The sequence below is a fragment of the Protopterus annectens genome, chromosome 8.part0 (genome assembly GCF_019279795.1).
Source record: "Protopterus annectens isolate FY-2018-M chromosome 8.part0, PAN1.0, whole genome shotgun sequence".
Taxonomy (NCBI): domain Eukaryota; kingdom Metazoa; phylum Chordata; order Ceratodontiformes; family Protopteridae; genus Protopterus; species Protopterus annectens.
In genome coordinates, this window is record NC_056741.1 from 1,259,604,774 (window position 1) to 1,259,621,166 (window position 16,393).

General features: G+C 40.7%; 1 protein-coding gene across 5 annotated transcripts in view; it reads left to right on the top strand.

Moving 5' to 3' along the window:
* Positions 1-16,393, top strand: part of LOC122809346 (catechol O-methyltransferase A-like) — a 321,593-nt gene that overhangs the window by 4,396 nt on the left and 300,804 nt on the right. For 2 of the 5 annotated variants that reach the window (XM_044080759.1, XM_044080758.1), the window contains exon 1: positions 15,584-15,735. The exons of 1 other annotated variant lie outside the window; for it this stretch is intronic. The gene's annotated coding sequence lies outside the window, so the exon portion shown is untranslated. Of the gene's footprint in view, positions 1-15,580; positions 15,736-16,393 lie in introns of those variants that run through there. 2 more of the 5 variants (XM_044080762.1, XM_044080761.1) reach the window with 2 other exon arrangements.

A 16,393-nucleotide genomic window follows, 5' to 3' on the forward strand; every position in this document is an offset into this window, starting at 1 on the left:
TTGCCCAGTCTCTTTTTCATACATATTTAGTCCTAGATAATGCATTGACCTTTTGATTTTTTTTTGAGTCGTCTTTAGTGGATACATGTTGAGTCGCTGAATGTAGTTTTGGTGAACACAAAAAATGTGAAAGCAGTTCTCTAAAACCACCTTCAGTGAATATTAAAAGATTTTCTTTGTAAGGGGTAAGCCACCCCCACCCCTGGCATTATATATTCCCAGTCTGAGGTTGCACAGTAGCAGAGAAAAAGGCAATCTCCACTGTTGGTGAAAGTAGTTTTGTTGAACTGCTTTTGATTTTTTTTTTGCATTTGTTGACCTGAAATGCACTGTCTTCTGCAATCCCTTAATTTAAAGATACTGTCTTTTTCTGATGGGTCCTGAGGTGACTCAGTAATCCAGTTCTGGATCTTCAGATGTGTCTATAATGACTGCAGATGCTTCCAGGAGGAAGAATAGTAAAATAATTGTTTGCTGGTTAGGGATTACTTGCCTTTTATTACACTTCTACATTTTCTTTCTCTCTCTCTCCCCTTCTGCTTCCAAAAGCAATACATTTTAAAGTGATCCACTTCTGGAGTTGTAGTGCTTGAGAGAATGGTTAATGGTTAGCTTTTCCCTTCTTGTGATGCACCTGAGTACAGATTTGGTGTCTCTAGCTAACATTTCCAATGACCATTAAAGGATCTCTGGCTATGAATGACCTGATAGTGCTAAATCTATTCTGGATGTCATGAGACATCTGCCTAAGTACAATGTCGAGGTCAGTGGAGATGCTCTCTGTGGATCACATTCTCAGTGCAGGTGACACTGTCATCAGTGAGAACATTGTTGTTTAGTGCAGCAGTTCGTGTACTTGATGTAGTGATCACTGATGGTATCCAGCCTGTTTAGGTATACAGATAAGTCACCTAGGTTTCATAGCCATAAAAAATACACAGATAATAAATTAACTTATTTCTCTAACATTGTGTCCTTTTGTAGATCATGGTTGATGAAGGCATGCCAAAGAAGTTTCCCAAAAAAGGTACTAGAGTACAGATCCTATGCTTAATCTCATTGTTGGTGTTTGCTCTTAAGAAGAGGTAGCTATCAAAGTAGGGGAAGAATTACACTATTTCCAAGATGTGCCTGTTAATAATGAATTGTGGAGGGCTATTTTTAAGGATTTAGGTAGGGTGATCGAAAACCTTGGTCTTGCTAAAGCTATGTGAGAGTTCTACATTTCAGTAACTGTCTGCAAAATTATCTGGTGTAATTGAAGGTTACTCGGTATGGGCTAGAATGGCATAGTCATCATCACCACTAAAGCTTACTCAATTTCAGATATCTCTGAAAAGTGGGTCTCTGAATGCAGATTTACATAGGTTCATAGGTTCATAGGTTCATAGGTTCATACTAGGCTATCTGCCCAAGGGCATTTATAAGCCTAGCCCATAGTTATGTGGCTTTCGCCACCCCTTTAGTTTGAATAAAAACTATGCCTATCATTTTTCTGTGCCTCTGTCAAGCAGTGACACTGAAGTAATCCCTGGGGAAGAGACCTCTATTCACTTTGTAGTCTCTCAGTTTCAACAGATGGGTGGTCTCTGATGAAGAACAGCACAACTATTAAGAAGATGGAAACAAGTCTTAGGATATGATGCATATTTACTTGACCTTAGTTTAAAATTTAAATCGGTCTATCTTTGAACAGTACTAGAAACTATTGGTGGTCATCAGGACAAAGCAAAAATGTCAGAAGCCTGACCAGCTTAGCCACGTCCTGCCAGTACTTTCCATAAAGCATCATGAATGATGGAGCTGAGGGCCTCTTTCAAGACAACAATGGACTTATACATATCCAGGTGTTCTTTTCAATGCCTTTCTTGGATCTGCCCAACAATGAAGATCATGACTGTTATCCTATGAGATGACAACTGGGATTATAGCAAGAGGTGTTTACCAGTGGAAAGGGAATACATTAGAAGAACATTGGCAAGGATTTTCCCTACAGTTGCATTCTATCTCAGTTCATCATCCTCATCCTCCTTTCTTTCTATTTTACATGGGATCATGATGTCGTGCAAACTATCACAATGTCTCTTGATTCAGTGCCACTGTTCTACTTTGTCATACTCAACTGCCATATCCCTTCTTTAATTCAGTCCATAATACATATTTTGGCTGGACATCTCCTCTTGCCTTCTTCCTGTTGCTCCTAAATTTGCTTTATTAAAATGCCTTATACTTTCCTGCATATATGACTGAGTCCCCACTATCTGTTCTTTGACTTTCTCTTCAACTTGGGGTGCTTTGTCTTCGGCTCTATGTCATTGCTTTGTCTATCCCACAGTGTGCCTTCTACTACCTGTATCTGGCCTTTCATCTGCATTATAACAAGCTTCCTTGGCTGCTCTGCCTTCACTGCCCAGGTTTCTGTACCATATAGACGCATTGACTGCATCACTGTTTTGTATAGCTTACTGTCAGCTTTGTTGGCATTTATCTATTCCACATTGCCCCTGAAAATCTATGTCAGTTGGCTGCAGCACCTCTGATTCTAACTTAGACTGTTTACCATTGTGACTGCTCCCTTACCTTCTTTGTTAGGCAGCTGGTATGTATCCTTAGCCTGGTTCATCTTTTCAATTGCTCATTTCTTACTAATCTCATTTATTTTGAGAACTTCCTGGACTTATACAGCATACCTCCATCTTTTCTTATGCACATTATTTTCATACCTGCCTGAGCCACAGAGCTGTTCTGTTATCTTCAGAAATTATGTTTTAAGTTGCTGTCATTCTTCTACTCCACAAGTTTCCTCTTCTTGCTGAGGTGCTAGAGCCCTGAGTGTTTTCTTAAATGACTGTGCTCTTGCTCCATTCAACTTCCAGATCCTCAGTATAGTCTCTGCTGATCCTGGACCTTCTCTGTCTACTACTTGCAACTAAAGGCTTATGCTGAGGGCCTACTATGTCACTTAGGATAACTTTGCAATCTCTGATTTAACCCCAATGCCCTTTTCTTACTACAACGAACTCTACCTGCATTGCATACTGGCTACTCTTACATGTGATCTTGTGATTATCTCTCTCTATCGCTTTCTCTAGGTGAACCTTCTGCTGGTCACCATTTAGCTGTATGTTAGCCAGAAATCCAGAATAGCATCTCACTTATTTTGCCTGCAACCCGAAGTATGCGAATCCAGGCAGTTGTCATATCTGGTTCTGCTTGTCCTGGAATGAGCATTCCAACCACACAGAGAACCATGGTCTTTCTTAAGCTGATTGGAGTTTATTTTGTCCAACTTTATTAAGTATGAGGAGTTCCTGCAATAGCTGTGTGATCATGAATACTGCTCTTCCTTTATAGTAGAGTCTGAGTGCCATGTCTGTCATTAATTCTGACAACAGTTTTAATAGTATCCCTCACTGTTTTTAGTAGACTCTCACTATAGGGTCACAATAGGCTGTCGATCAGTTAGAGTAGTTGTAGCCTACCCACAAGATCCCATTTCTTCATTATCCTAGGACATGAATAACTACTACCTAACTTCATAGCCTTTCAATGAGGGTTTGGGGGAGCCAGACCTGGGGTGAATATATTGTTTATAAAAAGTCAGCACTCTATAAGTCAGGGGACCAAAGTTTAATATGAAGCAACCAGTTTCAGGAAAAAAGATTCTGCAATGCAGCATCAATATAACATACATACTCCACAAATAAATCAATGAATAAATAACTAACAAAACCTTTTTGAACATTTGAGTGATATATAAAATTGTTGTTCTTCTAGTGTTTTGTACAAACATACCATAAAGCATTCTTCTACCACTTTTAGGTTTATAGCTATTGATAGAATATATGATCTCAGTCTTAATAAAATGGGTTGGCATGTAAACAACAAGGAACGTAGTTGGATAATCTGACTGGGTGCTCTAGTTTCCCCTGGATTAAATGATGTTTTGTGATCGGCTCTGTGAGTCTTTGTGGACGGTTTTATTAATTATTTATTTAATGATTCACTTGTGGAGTATGTATGTTATATTGATATTGCACTGAAGAAGCCTTTTTGTCGAAACTGGTTTGCTTTACATTAAACTTTGGCTCTTTGACATATAGAGTCCTGACTTTTTTTTTTTGCTTTATTGACTATTTTTGGCCTTGTACTCTGCCATACTTGTGTGGTGTCTGGCTTATGAATTTATGGTTTCCATCCGTTCTTCCAGGCTGTGCTTAAAAAGGGTCAGGGAGCTACTTTGCTTTACATCTAAGGGAAGTCTATTCTATAAATGAGGGATTCTTTGAGAGAGACAACTACCTCACCAGCAGGTCCTAGTTATGCTGCAGTGGAAGGTGGTTCCTCTGAGGGGGTGTTTAGGGTGTTGTTTGCTTTGTGGATGTGTAGGAGTTCACATAGAAATGGATTTCTCAAGGCTTTGTAGGTCAGACCGAGGTAATCCCTCAGGAGTCTGCAGGAAACAGACAGGAGAGGAAGTGATTTAAGGCAGTTTGTTTAGCACAAGGAAGGCATGCTCTTGAGTCTTTTAATGAGGAAACACTGCCTTTTTCTGAGTTCAGTCATATTTTTAGATAAGTGCACCCCAAAAGGGGCATTATATTCTATTGTGAGTCTAATGAGGGAGGAGTACAGGGTGATGATAACTTTCTTTGACCTAGAAGATGTGCTCCTAGCAATCAATCTGGGTAGATAAAAAGGTTTCTTAATGACAGTGGATACTTGGAGATCAAAGGATAGTTCATTATCAATTAAACTGTCTAGATCTGTAATAACTGTGCCACTGACATCAGTCATAACATCAAAGAAGTAAATACTGAAGAAAAGTGGCCAAAGGACCAAACCCTGAGGGACACCACTAATGATCCTTTTTTGATAAGAGTGTGCCCCCAACACTGATAGAGTATGTTCTGTCAGTAAGTCAGTTTGATACCCAATAGGTAACACAGGGGCTTACATATAGTTTGGTTAGCTTATTGATAATGCCAGAATGTAAGATGGTTTCAATGGCCTTAGCCAGGTCCAGTTAGGCAAAGCAAACTGATTTGCCTGCATTCATTGCATCACTGACTTGCTCCAAATGATTCATGTTAAGGAGCCAGGCTCGGCCTTTAACAAACAAAACTGGTTTGAGTCAAGGGTTTGTAGACTGTTGATGTCCTTATTAATAGTCTCCACAATAATGGGCTCCACTGTTTACATGTAAGGGTGGTGAGGCTTATAGGTATATAGTTTTCAAGGTCAGTAGAGGGTCTCCCCTTCTGCAGTGGTATGACTAGAGCAGTTCTTCACACCTCCAGTATGAATCCAGTGGACAGGCTGAGAAAAAAACAGGTTCAGTAGTGAGTCTGTGTTTGATTCAGACAAAAGGTAGCCCAGCGCATTGTCAGGAGCCATAAAGCTAACAATTTTGGCCTTGGAAAGAGTCTGTGGGACTTGTTCTGAGGTGATCAGAGGTGAGATCCAGGCATGCCAACATGTGGGGGAAAGTTAACAGATATAAAAGAATAAAGCTTGAGCTAAATTTGTCTGATAATATTTTGGCTATGTCTTCTGGGTATAAGTATGTGTTGTTATTATGTATTAGCTCAGTGCATGGTTGGATATTGCTTCTAAGGTTTCAGACATAGCTGGAAAAGGCTTTGTAGATGTCTTTAACATAGGTGGCAATTTTCAGATCATGCTTACCTTTGGAGGATTTGACTTTGCCTCTGAGTTCTTTGTTAATCTTTTTGAGTTTACTCTTAGATGTTGGGGCATTAGGTTTGTTCTGTTTTGGGCAACAATTTTCTTCCTCTTATTATGTAGTTTGTTTATACCAGAGTTTCACTCTCTCTCTCTCTCTCTCTTTCAGCTTTTCCTGGTTAGGGGCCGCCACAGCAGATCACCTTGTTCACTCATGATTGGCAGAGGAGCTTTTATGGTGTTGAGTTGCCAGCCCGGCGGCCAACCTTCCACAGAAGGCACACATGCACTCACGCCTAGGGCCAATTTTAACTGGTGTTTATTCCAGAATTCGGCACTATATTTGTATATTTATATCTAAGGTAGACTGCTTCTGCAGTGCATGCTCTTAGGTAAGCATAGAAAGTGACTGTAGAAGTGCAGTAGTTTGTTCTCCTCCTGAGTAGTAGACTCTGGATCCCAGGCCAGGAGACATTACTGCACTGCCCTTCCAGCTCATCTTCGGGATGCATAGGATAGTCTTTCTCCTTCTTACTGTCATATCACCTACTTCCAAGCTGGGTGCTGTCAGAGAACCTATGGTGACTACAGCGATCATTAGTTCAATTTTGGTAGTTTGCCTAATTTTACCTCTAGCCTTTGCTTATCAGAGATATTTATTTATTTATTTTACATTTGTTAACCGGGATAGTCCACCGGACACAGGTCCATTTTCAGTGGAGGCCCAGGGGGAAAAGCTCCACCCATATGAATAACATGTAACAAAAAAACTACATATCCCAGATAATAATCTCATCTAGGCAGTAGGTTACTGACCCATGATTGCTGGGCATTATGATGGGGATATACTTTCCAAATTAATGTGCAGACCTCTCCCACCATTACCCATGCCCGTTTTTTGAGGTGACATTAAGTCATGACCATGTCACACAGAGCCATTTTGTACTGCTAAGTGGCAAGCCTTGATGCAGTGCACAGTATGCAGTGCATATTCTCCTGTCTAGAGGATACTGCCATCATAGCTAATGCCAAAAGTTGGTTACACATGACTCTATCGCTGACAGGCAGCACCTAGAGTTTTTGCTTCTGCCTAAGACTCAGTTAATTTTTGGGTGTATTCTGTTAACAGAGCTCTTAAGTTCATTTAGGAGGGCTGGGTTCAAATGCAATACCTTCCTTTCCTAAAGTGGCACCTCTTTACTCTTCCATCCACCACAGCAAGTGCCCAGCATGTCTTTGGGAGGTGGGAAAAAAACTCTCTCAGATGCAAGCAGAACATACAAACTACATAGGCAGTGACCAGAGGTTAGGCTCAAACACTGGATCCTGGATCTGTGAGGTAAAAATCTTAATTTGTATGCCACCATGCCTTTCACAATATCTCAGCTCTTCCTGGGGTCTATTTTTAGCCATCGAAGGGCCATTCAATGAACACATATCAGCGAACTTGCCATTCAGTGAAAGGTCTTATGATCGTACAAAATATCCTAGAATGATCATAGTTGGCCAACATACAAGAAACTAATTATATATACCAACTCCGAGATCGCACTACAGTGAGGAAAGGGTAGATTTCTTTATCACTATGATACTGTTAAGCACGTAGTTCAATCCATTTCCTGTATGTCGGCCAACTATGATCATTCGAGGATATTTCGTACGATCACATGGCCTTTTGATGAATGGCATGTTCACTGATAGATGTTTGATGAATGGCAAGTTTGGCAAATGGAGTTAGCATTTCTCATTGCTTACAGAATTTTCACATTGTCCAAGATTCTGGAAAAACTGAGCTGACGGAGCATCAGTACCACTTTCTCACATCCAGCCTTGTAGTTGCCATTCAGTATGATATACAGTCGTGCAAGTTGTTGTTCTTGGCTTGTTTGAAGTTATATCTTATGGCTTTTATTGGTAGGAAGATCAGCAGAATCCTTCAGGGTTCTTAAGGACAAATCTACTAGTAGCATCTCTAACTGGAGAGTCATAGCTCAGGAATGTTTCATAATGTTCCTTCCACCTGGCCTGAATGCCGTAGTTTTTTTTTTTTTTTTTAAGGATGCCAGACCATCTTGAATTCAAAGATAAGTAGAACTATGGCTTTTTGGACTCTAAACTACATTTGAAGCATGGATGAAACTCAGCATGTTTTGTTGGTCAATACAGAACTGCATCTCCTTGATCGTGGTTTGTTACAGTTTATTACAGACGTCTCAGGTCTTCTTAAGCTTCTGCCTTGATTTGCTGGCATGAATTTGTTTTGCTGGCATATGTAATCTTGCCATCTACAGTGCAGTCTTCTTTACTGAATGCACAAGTCATGAATCACAGTATCATTTTTGTCATACCACTTGTTTGATATCAGGCACTGAAACTCACTAACTGTAGTTCTGAACTCTTCCCTGTATGCCCTTTATCATCTTCATCTGCTGGCATGGCAGACACCCTCATTTGGGAATAATACACAAAGTCCTGTTAATCCAATGGCTCTTTAAGGACTTTGGAGCTGAATTTACTCTGCTGATTTTTGCTAACTTCAGTGTTTCTGGCCAAGTTGAATATTCATGATTAATTGGGTGAGGCAGTGTTCCTTTCAGCAGTCGTTGAACCCTCTGATGATCTTCATGATGGTAACATTCTTTTATAGGTTCATAGGTTCATAGGTAGGTACTAGGCTATCGGCCCAAGGGCCTACGTAAGCCTAGCCAACAAGGTTCCCTGGCTTACGCCACCCAAGAAAGTTATTTTCCTGTGCCACTGTTGAGCAGAGACACAGAAGTGATCCCCGGGGTGTATTTCCTATTTCCCATCCACTCATCAAAATTTTTCTTGAAGAGTGCTAATGAAGAACTTTGCTTGACATAGATGGGTAGCCTGTTCCAGAGTATGGGAAGTCTCTGGGACAGAAATCTATCCCTCCAGCATGTCCTGTTTATTGTGGTGACAAAGTTTAGGTCCCTAGAGCGTGTAGCTCGGAGGGATTGGGATTTCTTTTGGTGCAGCATGTCCAACAGCTCTGGGTTTGACATAGCTTTATATGTTAGGTCAGTGTAGGGCATTTGTTTGAGGTCAGTAATCCTCTTTGTGAGGTATCTCTGTGGCCTTTTCAACTGTTGCAGATGTCCTGTGAGGTACATTCCAAAAGGGGCATTGTACTCTATAATGGGTCTGAGTGTCGAGTAGAGGGGAACAATTACCTCTTTTTTCCTGGATGAGAACCCTTTTATGATGAGGTGTGCCACGTAGAAGGACTTCCTGACTACTGTGGCAATGTGACTATCAAAGGAGAGACTACTGTCCACCTGGGTCCCAAGGTCTCTTATCACACATTCAGTGTTAAGGAGATTGCTGCCTATGTGGTAGTTCATGGGTACAGAGTTTTTACCAAAGGGGATGACACTTCACTTTTTGGCATTGAGCTTGAGGCCATGGCTCTGACACCAGGCATCTGTCTCAGTGAGGCCCTTCTGCAGGATGTCCACATCATTTGGGGACTTGACTATGGCTCCTAGTTTGCAGTCATCTGCGAACTTCATTAGCCAGAGGCCTTCTGTGTTAGCCTGTACTTCAGAAAAGTAGATACCAAACAGGAGAGGTCCGAGGACAGAACCCTGTGGTACTCCACTTGTCACTGCTTTGAGGTCAGATTTGGAGTCTGCAACTTTTACAGTGTGGGTTCTGTCAGTGAGCCATTTGGCAACCCATCTTGTGACATAGGGATTTATACCTAGTTTAGTGAGTTTAGCTATAATTCCAGAATGGGTGATGGTGTCGAAAGCCTTGGCGAGGTTAAGATAGGCTGTGTAAACCACCTTACCCTCATCTACGGTTTTGGTGACTGCCTCAAAGTAGTCGATTAGGTTCAAGAGGCATGATCTGCCTTTCACAAACCCGAACTGGGTGGAATCCAGAGTTTGGAGGTTACCAATGTCTTTGTTTATGAGTTCCATGATGATACGTTCCATGGCCTTGCAGACCAGGCTCATCAGGCTTATAGGACGGTAGTTCCAGAGATCAGTGGTGGCTCCCCCTTTGTGGAGTGGGATAACTGTTACTGTGTGCCATTCAGTGGGCACAAAGCCTGATGCGAGGCTATTATTGAACATGGTGCTTAAGTGGGGAGCCAGTTTGTTCTTAAGTTCATGTAAAACGCAGCCTGGGATATTGTCCGGTCCCATGGATGCTGTATTTTTGGCTTTAGAGAGTGCAGCTTTTACCTGCATAGTTGTGATTACAGGGACTGTGCATTCTTCCTGCATAGATATGGACCCTTTAGGGGGTGGGGTGGGGGGGTAAAGTTAGCAATGAACCTATCTGCCAGGATATTGGCAATATCAGTTGGTTCTGTAATTTTCGTGCCTTTGTGCTGTAACTCAGAGCATATCTGGGTGTTGCCATAGCTATAGAATGCTTTGTGGTTATCCTTAGAATTAGTGGTGATTTTGCTTTTGTAGCTAGCTTTGGAAGATCTTATAATGGATCTCAGCTTCTTACTGAGGCTGACCAGGGAGCTCCTCCACTCATGGGATTTTACTCTCTTTTGCAACAGTTTCTTCTTTCTGTTGTGCAGTTTGATTATGGCAGGGGACCACCAGATTGGCTTCCTTTTTTTGGAGGATAATGTCTTGGTTCTGTTTGGGATAGCACGATCTATGCACTCGTGTAAGTGCTTATAGAGTGCATTTGTGTAAGATTCAGCAGTTGTAACTGTATTGTCCATCTGCGTGGGTGTCATGAAGTTCATCACTTCTGTCTTAAAAAGCATGAAGTTGGCTTTGGAGAAATTTTTTATCGTGGTTTCCTTAATGGAGGGTGGGGGCGGGATGTGGATATCAAGGATGATTAGCTTATGGCCGGATCGGACCAATGAGGAGTTGACTTCAGGTGTGGAACACCGGTCATTCATGTTGGTAATGACTAGGTCTAGGATATTGTTGCCTCTGGTGGGGTTGTGGATAAGCTGATCCAGGGCATTGGAGTTTATGAATTCCAGAAAGTGTTGAGCTAAGAAGTTGGTACACGAGTAGTTTACCCAGTTAATGGTGGGGTAGTTGAAGTCACCCATTATTAGGGTGTTTGGTTGAACCCTAATATTTTCCAGTACATCAAGAAAAGGGGAGTGGGAATCCTGGGGCATGGTGGGGGATCTGTAGCAAGCTACAATTTGGATTGCAGTTTTGCCCAGAGTTAGTTGCACTTGGATAATCTCAGATGCATTATGCTGAGCAACTAACCTGGAGGTGATCAGAGTGACGTTTGATCATGAGTGCTAACAATGATGTAACTGGATGGGTTTGGCATACATAGAAACAAGCTATATGGTTTGATTTTGACCTTAGGCTATTGGATAGGCTTAAAATGGCCCTTAAGGGCAATTAGCCTAGTATTCATCTAAGAACCTAGGAATAATTAAGGACATCTGAGTGCTTTGATCAAGGATGTCTTCAAGGAGCCTTCTACTTGCCACTTTGTCTGATGATATTGTTTATGATGAGCATGTCATGTGTTACATATTTTTTATTAAAAGCACACCACTGGAGTTTGTCTTTCCAATCCCACTTCTTCTCATTGATATAATTCCAAAGCTGTGAATCAGATGCATCTCTAGCACTGAAGTTTCCAAGAAGGATCTTGTCTTTCTTTTGTGTGTTGGTCAAACATTTTGTCACACATATCTAAAAAGAATTGGATAAAGCAAGATTCATTGAATCTGTTTTGACAATTTTCTGAGCAGGGTATTCCACCCCATTGCTTCCAGTGCGGAGAGAGATACACTCAACCCAAAATTATTTACACCCTTCTGTAAGGAGCTACAAATTACAAGTAACTTATATTTCCTGACCAAGTTTTGCTTGGTGAATAGGCGGTATGGTAAAACTGATTCCATGAATCATATTTCACTAAATCAGCCTTTGACCATTTATTATGGTCCATGGTCAGGATGTTCTCAAGCATGGCACGGAATTAAATGTTGGGGCATAATACTGATGTCAGTGGTGCATAAATGTTGGGGCATACATGCTGATGTCAGTGGTGCATAAATGTTAAGGCATAATACTGATGTCAGTGGTGCATAAATGTTGGGGCATATATACTGATGTCAGTGGTGCATAAATGTTGGGGCATACATGCTGATGTCAGTGGTACATAAATGTTAAGGCATAATACTGATGTCAGTGGTGCATAAATGTTGGGACATATATGCTGATGTCAGTGGTGCATACATGTTGGGGCATACATGCTGATGTCAGTGGTTCATAAATGTTGGGGTATAATACCGATGTCAGTGGTGCATAAATGTTGGGGCATACATGCTACTGTCAGAGGTGCATACATGTTGGGGCATACATGCTGATGTCAGTGGTGCATAAATGTTGGGGGATACATGCTGATGTCAGTGATGCATAAATGTTGGGGCATACATGCTGATGTCAGTGGTTCATAAATGGGCCATACATGCTGATGTCAGTGGTGCATAAATGATGTCAGTGGTGCATAAATGTTGGGGCATACATGCTGATGTCAATGGTGCCTAAATGTTGGGGCATACATGCTGATGTCAGTGGTTCATAAATGGGGCATACATGCTGATGTCAGTGGTTCATTAATGGGGCATACATGCTGATGTCAGTGGTGCCTAAATGTTGGGGCGTACATGCTGATGTCAATGGTGCCTAAATGTTGGGGCATACATGCTGATATGTGTGGCATACTGATAGTTACTGAGTTTCTAGCAGAAGATGTTGAAATATTTATTAATTGTAATGGAGAGCTCTGTAAGTTGGTTAATATAGCAATAACCCACGCCTGGGTGTGGGTAATGCTAAATTTACCCACGGTTGGCGTGGTTTGGTCCCGAGGCGGCCCGGACCAAACAAAGCCAAGCGTGGGTAAATTTACCATTACCCACACCCAGAAGTGGGTTATTGCTATTATACCATGACATTATTTAAGAAAAGAAACTATTACTTTTCTTAAATAATGGCATAGTATAATGCCTGTTTACTGCCCTTCCGCAGATGTCTGGCATCCGGCAGTTCTGATGTACCGCGCCTGCGCAGTACATCAGAGTTGAGCAAAAGCAACGGAGAAAGCAAGATCACGTTGCTTTTTTTTAGCTATGTTAAATGAGTTTAACATAGCGAGACAGTTAAAATAAGCAACGGACATCTCCGTTGCTTATTTTAAACTGTCTCGCTATGTTAAACTCATTTAACATAGCGAACACTAAAAAGCAACGGAGATCTTGCTTTCTCCGTTTTAAAGCACTGTCTCGCTATGTTAAATGGGTTTAACATGGCGAGACAGTTTAAAATAAGCAACGGAGATCTCCGTTGCTTATTTTAAAGCTGTCTCGCTATGTTAAACCCATTTAACATAGCGAGACAGTGCTTTAAAAAAACGAGTTATACTAATGGAAAAAAGTCCGGGTGACCGGACCTTTTTCCATTAGTATAACTCGATTTACAACGGGCATGCTGGCCAATCAGCGTGCACGTTTTGGGGGGATCATGGTATAATAAAAACTTATTCCTGATGGTAAAGCTGATGCCTTAACTATATATGTCAACAAAAGATTTACCTTTGCAGAAGAATATAAAACATCTCTGCTCTTTTCTTAGTTCACCTTTACTGGTTTTCTTGTCTTGCCAAAATCAGCTACATGCAGTTCTCATTTTTCATCCTTTACTGCACTGACTGACAACAATCTTTGAAATCTCCATTTGTAAAAGTAGGTAAACAGAAGGTAATTCTACTGGCAGCAACCATCCAGCTAGGAGAAGCTGGGACAGCCTATGTTTGGGGCATCTTATTTAGCCAGGGATAACCTAAGTTTGGGCACATTTTCTAGCCTACTCCTCATATGGGTAAGTGGAGGGGATTCTAAAGAGGATTGTTCAGTCACAGAAGCAGCTAACAAATTACATGCCTGTGTTTAAGCATTAGATGGCCATCATGAACTTGCCACTTACAAGTAGAGCCATTAGTGGAGACTTCTCTGGTGGGTCAGGCACAAATAAGAAAGCAATCACCAATCTAGTCCTGAGATAGAAATGTGTTATAATTGTGAATTCTTTTTTTCAGTATTGCCACACCTTCAATTTTCATGGAAGCCTATATTTTAAAAAAAGTATTCCCACTCTATGCATGTGTGCTGTGGTGGTGCAGCGGTTAGCATTGTCGCCTCACAGCAAGAGGTTCTCTGGTTCGATTCTCGGCTGGGGTGCCTTCTGTGTGGAGTCTGCATGTCCTCCCCATGGTTGAGTAATGATTAAATACATGCAGGTAGGTATGGGTGTGCCTTCTTTGAAGGTTAGGTGTCAGGCTGGCACCTCAGCACTGTAAAAATCTACTGCCAATCATTAGTGGACTGGAGTTCTGCTGTGGTGACCCCTAACTGGGAAAAGCTGAAAGACATTAGTATTCCCATTCTATGCCTAATAACTCCAAGAAAATATATTGCCTCCCGAAATTATTAATCCTTTCTCCTCACTCATAGTCATAAGGACATTGTTGCCTACCTACTATGGTAATGTTTGTACCAATCTGCATCTAGTAATATCAGTCATAATAAAAATATATTGCCTCCCGAAATTATTAATCCTTTCTCCTCACTCATAGTCATAAGGACATTGTTGCTTACCTACTATGGTAATGTTTGTACCAATCTGCATCTAGTAATATCAGTCATAATGAAAAAAAAAAACAAAAGATAATTTTCTATGAGCATTCCAACTATAGTATATTTGATGCCAATTTGTGTGTGTGTGTGTGTGTGTGTGTGTGTGTGTGTGTGTGTGTGTGTGTGTGTGTGTGTGTGTGTGTGTGTGTGTGCGTCTGCTTGGGCTCATATTCTGTGACATTCAAACAGTAAGGTCTCTCTCAGAACCTACACACCTATTTTATTTTTTTATGGTATGAATACAGTCAGTTCACACAACAAAATGGTGATAAGCCAAGTCTACATGTGCAGACAACATCAAAGCTACAAGTTTGAAAGCCACTACAAGGTGACAGCAAATGAGATAAAACCTCATGCTGGCATGAATACATAGAAGATAGCTGAGTGGATACTGTATGAATGATAAATAAGTCATTAAAATGTGCTTTTGTGGAACAATGTGGCTAGTCAGTAATTATATCAAGAAATAAGTTAGTGGATTAATATTTATGCATATACAATGTATTTCAAGGCAATATAACTGTTATTTGTAATAGACTAGTTACTGCTAGTAAGCTGGGATTTGATTGTTCGATTTGTGCAAAGTACGCATGTTCATGCAAACCCACATGTGATCTGTGCTATTTTGTAGCGATTGACACATAATTTCAGAGCATCTGTCACGACTGCTTTTCAAGCAGTTCATGCTGGACAAATGTCCTGAATAGTCCTGTTTTATTAGAACAAGTTCTGAGATCAAGCATTTTAATTTCTTTTGCTCCAGTATTAAATATTAGTTTTTAGTCAAGCAATGATGTGTGTTGTGGATTACAAGTATTTTTCTCTTATGCTCAGGCTCTCAATAATAGTCAAAAAGAAAAATGTAAACAAGACTATGTTGACAGAGGTTTGTAATATTATATTTTTGATGCAGTGACATTGGGATATAAGGAACAGTGGATATAATATCTTAGCAAAATTAAATAAAAAAAACAGTGTATACAGTGTGTTTTACAGTTTGTGTGTGTGTGTGTGTGTGTGTGTGTGTGTGTGTGCGCGTGTGCGCGTGTGTGCGTGTGTGTGTGTGCGTTTCTATAATACATATTAGTTTAGATTGTTGGTTGGTCTGTGGCTGCTCTGCAGTTCCCTGTAGAGGGCCTCACGTCTTCCTGATAAAGTTAGACCTGTAATTCGAGAATCTTTAGTTCTTCACAAAAAAACGCCCCTTCCCTTTTTAAACAAACTTGAGTAAGCTAAACCTCTCACTTATTTCAGTAGACCTACGCTACACACAGTGTTAGGAAGGCAAAGGGACAGCAGAACAGTGAAACAGTGACTTACTGCCTGCCTTGACACAACTTTAAGGTGATTCTTTTTTGTGATTTCAGGTAAGAATTATGCAACTTTTTTTTTCTGTAGCATGGACAAATTTAAGGCTTCCCCACTTCCAGGAAAAGAAGCTGTGTCAGCTCACTTTCAGAAATAAAACATGGAGGTTCAATGTTATACAACTTTATTATTTAAATGTAGTTGCCAACACTTCACTAGGGAAGGAAATAGATCGGATTTGTACCAGACACGTGGAGACAACAGTTGCTCAAGCATTTGCATTAGTCCCCAGCATTTACAGCAAATAGGCATAATGTGCAACATTTTTACGTCAAAATGCCATTAGCAGCAATTATTTGTAACTCTAGTAACAATGCCTAAGAAGAGTAAGTCCTAAATGTTTGTTTATTTATTGCTAGTAGAGTTAAGAAAATAAAACAGCAAATATAACAAGGTGTGATGCTCTATCAACCCACCACTCACATTTGAAAGGTAAAGACTGAAGTTATTCTGGCCACACTGATGCCATCTGTAGTCAAGCAGTAAAAGTAATGACATGAGGAGATTTTTGCATGTAGTGTCCAATAATATTTAGCGTTAGTTAGGAATGCGTTAACAAATGAAGAAACAGCTTTTTATGTGTTAGCTGCAGACTAAGGAGCTCTCAGCTCCTTGTAAAATCCATTTGAGACTCAACTATATCTCTCTTGCAGCACA